The sequence below is a fragment of the Falco rusticolus genome, chromosome 15 (assembly GCF_015220075.1).
Source record: "Falco rusticolus isolate bFalRus1 chromosome 15, bFalRus1.pri, whole genome shotgun sequence".
Classification (NCBI taxonomy): Eukaryota; Metazoa; Chordata; class Aves; order Falconiformes; family Falconidae; genus Falco; species Falco rusticolus.
Window position 1 is genome coordinate 4354468 of NC_051201.1, and position 6117 is coordinate 4360584.

A 6117-nucleotide genomic window follows, 5' to 3' on the forward strand; every position below is an offset into this window, starting at 1 on the left:
AACACAAATTATTCTGCATATTCCCTCCACATTTGGATCATGCAACTTCCCCTTCCTGACAACCTCTGTTCTTCTTCCTCCTTGTTCTGTTCCATTATGTTTAACAATCTAGTAATTTTTACTGTAAGCAGAAAAAGGGGAGACAGCTTCTTGCTCTTACATCTAGCCTTATTTCTACAGGCTAGGAGGTAATTTAACTAAGAACTTACTGCTTTGACATCCAAATCCATGCAAGTATAAAAATCCAGGTCAGCAATCAAGATGAAAAACTACAAATATCGGTTTCAAAATAACTATTATAAGGAAAAATTTGCTACCATCCTGTATGATTTGTGCTGTAAGCATAAAAGTTTTGTACAGAAAAGATCAGCTTTACATGCTGGATTCTGTCCACCGTACATTAGAGCCAGACATAATTAAAAGTATCTGCTTAAATCTTTGGTCTCATTTTCCTATACTGTGCCACCTGAGCCTTAACAAGAATTAATATCAAGGAACTGAATTAACTGGTTAAATACGAATAGAGGTATTATCTAGGAAATGAATCATCAATAAGACTTCTCAAGTCTAAGACAAAAAAATAAGGAAAAAAGGAAAAGACTATTTGTAAAGAGGTGGGAGGGGAACAACTTTGGCTAATATTTACCTTTTATCTTTCATACCGAAACAGAAGTTAAGAGTTTTGTTGCTGTTTCTCATGAGGCCAGCATAAACAGGGGGAAAAAGAGCAGCCTGAAGCCTGTATGCTGCCAATCACTGTGCTATTTATAAGGATTCTGTGGTAACAAGGGTGAAGGATATTCTATTTAATTTACTATCAAACCCTTTAAGAAAAAAATCAAGCTTCAGACAATAAAGCAAAGCAAATCACGTCAACGTTCATAAGAACATTAGCAACTTCCAACATTGTACTTAGGACCCATGACTGGGGAAAAAAAAAAGAAAAAAAAGTATCACATTCATTCTAACTATACACTGAAATCTTAAAGACATTTCTTAAAATCTCCAAGAGCACTTATTTCCCTTCTTTAAAAAAAGATATTTGAGTCTGAGAAATAAACTCAGTCCACTGTCAATTATAAATATTCTTAAAGTTGGTAGAAAAAGATATATAAACCAGTTTTATCATAAAAGTTCTGATTCTGCAAGCAGCTAAATAAAAATCCTTAGCATCAAACCCATTATTTCAGAGAACTACTCAATAGACAGATTAATCACATGAAACAAATACTACCATGATCTGATCTCAAAAAGAGATACCTATCCTGTTCCACACTTCATTACCTAGTGAACAACTCACCGCAGGCAAATTAAGCAAGCACTTGAAGATCTGAAGAATCAGGAACAAAATGCTGAACCCAGCTATTCTCACAATGGAACTCGTAACAAAATTGTTCATTTGAGCACATAGAATTTATTCAATAGCCTCTATGTACAAACCTCATGTGCTTAAATTCAGGTAATTCCATAAAACAATATCTTATTTAGCTAAAATTAAGATTAAAGCGAAACACTGGCTACAGCTCTGACAATTGAACATGACTATCTAATTTTAAACAGCCAGCTTTGGGAGTTGTAACAAAACAAGCCACAGAATTGCCATATAGAATTGCCTGTCTGGAAGGTCTAAATAATTGAAGAGGTAGTGCAAAAGCTGAAAAGCTCCCGCTTTTTACTATGTCAATACAGCAGATACTCTCTTTCCAATACCTTATGAGATTTATGAAATCTTCAAAATGGGATATTCTCTCATTTAAAGTCATTTTACAAACTCTTTTCCAAGCTATTACAAAATGCATTTCTAGCTTGCAACACAGCTTACAACTGTGCTATGACACTGTAAGCACTGCTAATTCAACAGCCTTGAAAGAAAAACAGGGGAAAGAGGCCTTTTACTGTCTCTCAGCCTTTTTTCTAATACCAACCTAAAAAGGGCTGTTTTTCAATTAAATAAGTAGGTCTTTTTAACGAAGTCTTTAGTTTGAGAATTATGCTTAGAAAAGGAAAATTTGTGTATACACCCCAGTATTATACACAAAAATAAAATCTTGGTCATGATACCTTTTGACAGGTGGGAGTAACATTTCCTTACAAATCTCCCTAGGATGACCACTATAGAGGCACAAACACAGACTTTACTGGAAATGCATGGCTCTGTCTTGTTTCCTTTGAAGTTAATTGAAGTTCTGCTGTTCCTTTGAAAAGTAACACAGTCTGTTCCTCATTTAAGACTCTTGTCCTACGTACACTTATATGGTACTCTAACATATAAGTGCAAATACTGAAAAAAACCCCAACACCAAAACTTAAGCCACAGGACTATGTTCACATCTAGCATAAATCAGTTTGTCTTCATTACAGTGGAATTATCAGCGGAGAAGCCAGGACATATATTTTATTTTCACTTGCCATTTGAACAGATCAAAGAGGGGAAAAAAACCCCAAACCCAACGAAGGATCAGACTGGCTTTCCATCTTTTCCACACTTCTCTTCTTGCTTGGAGACAGAAGTTACAATTACTAAAGCATAATTAGTCTCTTTCAGTCTCCAGTTTTCTAATAATATTCAGTTTTCAAAAAAGCCCCCAAATTTTCACTTTATAAAAATATAATAAATTCATTTCCAAGGTTTAGCATGGTCTTGGTTATTTCAAGGAAGTTCTTGGACCTGAATGATTTGCTTATTTACCTTTAGATTGGTGGCCTCATTTGCATAGGAAGTGTCAGGGAGTAGCAAGAGCTGGCTGCTCCCTATGGGACAGGGAGCCAAGGACAATAACACAGCCCCACCATACCTGAGCAAGGCGAGCAGGGCAGGCCCCAGTAGCAGCCAGGTTCAACTAAGAGTCAAGATCAACAAACAACTCCATGGTGTAAGACCAAGCCAGGAACGTGAGTCAGGATCAGGCCCAACGACAGAAACCAGAGTGAGACTCAGCCCACTAGTTGCTAGGCATACCCGCAGAGACAAGGCAGATCCAAAGTCAGGCCAGGAAAGTGAGTCTGGAGTTTGGGATTAGACACCCACAGCCAGGCACCGGCACGGCTGTACCTCAGCCGGAGAGCCACGCTCCTACCGCACGGTTCAGCAGGGGCTGAAACGCCACAGCCTGAGCTGAAATGGGGTTCCAGGGCCCACAGGGTGGTGTCAGGGAGGCCCCAGGGCAGTTAAACTCCATTAGCACCCTCAGGTCCTGACAGAAAGAGATGTGTTTTCATTTTTCAAGCAGCAGCTGAAGCAGATAATAGTTTTCTCTAGGGGAAAAAAAGCAGCAGTAGAAGATTTTGAAAGGAATATCTTACTTTACAAAGCCTTATAACTTACAGTACAATGGTTTTTTGTCGATGAACAATATACGTAGCTAGTTTTTATGGCCTGTGGGTTATGCAAGAGAACTATGTTACAGTAAGAAGGCCAGTCTGAGAGGGCTGTCAAAATGAAAAGACTAGAAGCGAGTTCTATATAGGATTTTTAAAAGGATTTGATCCTGAGAAATGCTGACCATTTCCTGGGAGGTTGTAAGCTTTCAACTCACATCACCACTCTCCCTGCGCTAACATCTCAATCTTGGTTTTCCTGAAATTTCCAGGAATCTCTAAATCACACAAGAAACTGAACTGGTGCATAAGGCTTTCTGCTACTATTTTTGTAAATACCTTAATGCTTTGATTTTATTAATTTACACAGACTTACAGGAGTGCTTTAAAACACTGAAGAGATATTGACCTGTCTTGCTGTGGCTACATACGTGCATGAGAGTATTTAGGCTTTCTGGCCCAGAAATCAAATGAAAGTTTTTTGTCCTAATGGTTTCAGAAGCTGATGTGCACCAACCAAAACTGCCACAAAGACGAACTAAGCTCATGGAGACTTTTAGCACAATTTTTAGGCTTGTATTAACCAAATTGGCATCATGGGCTGTAAAGAAGTTTATTATGTAATCATATATATAAGAAACATATAGCAGATTAAAAATCATCATTAAAGATATAGATGGAAAAGTTCGATTTCTAGCTACCCCTTATTGGAAAAAAACAAGCCTGTCCACCTCTTGTTATGAAGTATTGTTAAAAAATGTTTTATTTTCGTTTGCAAATGGAAAAAGTTGTACTTGGCTAATGGATACCCATTTAAAATTGCAGCATTGCTGTCTATAAACAGTGCATATACAAATATCATGATGTTATTTGGTGAAAGTTCATATCCATTCCTCCATCTCTGAAAATACTAGCTTGGGAATCTGACATGGACAGCAGCTTTCTTTGACAGCCCGCCTCCTGTAGAGGTGAAGCAGAAGGACTTACCAGTCAACTTTTCAGGGCTTTCACTTATGCTGAAAATGAAGTTATAAAGTTGTTAAGGGTATTTCTGAAACTTAATTTGTTGCCTGTGGGACTCACATGTTTTAAAAAAGTATTTTTCATATATTGTAATGCGTCTGAATTATGCTTTCCCTCTCTTATGGGTATCTTAGCTTACCTTATGACCCCTTATCTTATAACCCTCAGTTCTGCAGGGCTACACTGCTCACAAAGCATTTTTTCTTTCTTTCCTTGGGAAGCTCAAACATACTGTTCTAGAAATTTGCAATTAGGTGGTGCTCTGTTTTTATATTTGCCTCTTCACTGGTAGAAAGGGCTCGATTCCCTTCTCAGTTCTTCAAAAGTTGAGAAAAAGAATTCCCTGTGCTTCTGAAGGTCAGGACAATTGGTGCTCAATTCTAATCTCACTGACATCAATCTGACCTAGGTGTTTTTCTTGGTTTAACTGGCATGTAACAACAATAATGACAGAGCACATGGGATGTCAAAAGGAAGCAAACACATCTTTGTAAAAATGAACCAGGAGCAGTATGTATATATTTAGCTTCGTGCATGAGTAGTCCTGATGCAGTTTAGTGGACTTTGGGCTCATGACGGGAATTTTTTGCTAAAGATCCCAAAGGGCACACTACTTTCAGGACTGTGCCCTCAAATTGCACAATCAGATTTGCATGATTTCCTGCCCTTATTTCAGAGCAAACAGATGCCAGCAGGCCTGGGCTTCCTGGGGCTGTGAAGTCACCCCTGCCTGACAGCCAGCCGGCTTCCACGGCCCCAGCCTGCTGGCCTCCTAAGACCATGAGGGACAAAACTTTCTGGATGCCACCGCTATCGTTGGTGCCATCCTAACTCTGCCAGGGCCACGGGCCCATCGCGATGGCTGACTCTGATATTCTACGAATTCACTTTAGGACAGAATAAATCTTGTAGTTCAAATGTAATGAATATAAGATATATGACATCCTCATGTGTATTGTGTTTGTCAACATCTTGTAATGTTCTCCTGTTATCCGTCGACCTTTGGTGTCTGTCGACATCCTGTTATCCATCTACCTTTTGTTGAAACCTAAGCTAACGTCCTGTTACCTGTTGTCCTTCTGTTATGTTGAAACTTAAGCTAAAACACCCCAGTGGGGGAAAGACAGATAAAGCGAGAATTGGTTGAAACTGGCCAACTCAGCCAGCTCAGCATTTTCTAGCAAAAGGTGAAAAGTACACCATGAGGAAGACCTACGGCCTTCCTCCCAGAGACCCCTGCCCACAATTCTTGGAGGAATTTGCGCAAGTGCGAAGGACTGATAAGCTAATTAACATACGAAGTGAGAGTAGGTGGGGTTAGGTAATGCATATGTATAGGCATTAATGGCATATTCATTGTTTTATTGTAAAAATATAAGATAGTTACTTTAGACATGCACGTTAGGCGGAAGGATACCCCGTGCATCCAGCGCTGCCAATAAAGGATACTTAGTCACTAAGAAATTTTGACTTCATTCTTTAAATCACTCGGCTCATGTGCACCTCAGGCCTCTGTGCCCTCTGGTGCAGCTGAGCTGGGAGGGAAAGCGGCAGGAAGGGAAGAATGAGAGCAACAGCTGAGAAAGGTTCAGGAGCCAGGGGGTTGTACAGTGAAGCCCTGGGGAAAGCACACTTAGGGAGAGGCTCTGCGCGATGAATAAGCGCTGGTAACACCGCCGGGCGCAGTGGCCACCCCGGGAGGCGGCGCGGCAGCCATGAGGCAGCCCGGTGACCCGATCGCCCCTGCGCCACGCTCAAGATGGCGGCCGCCACCAC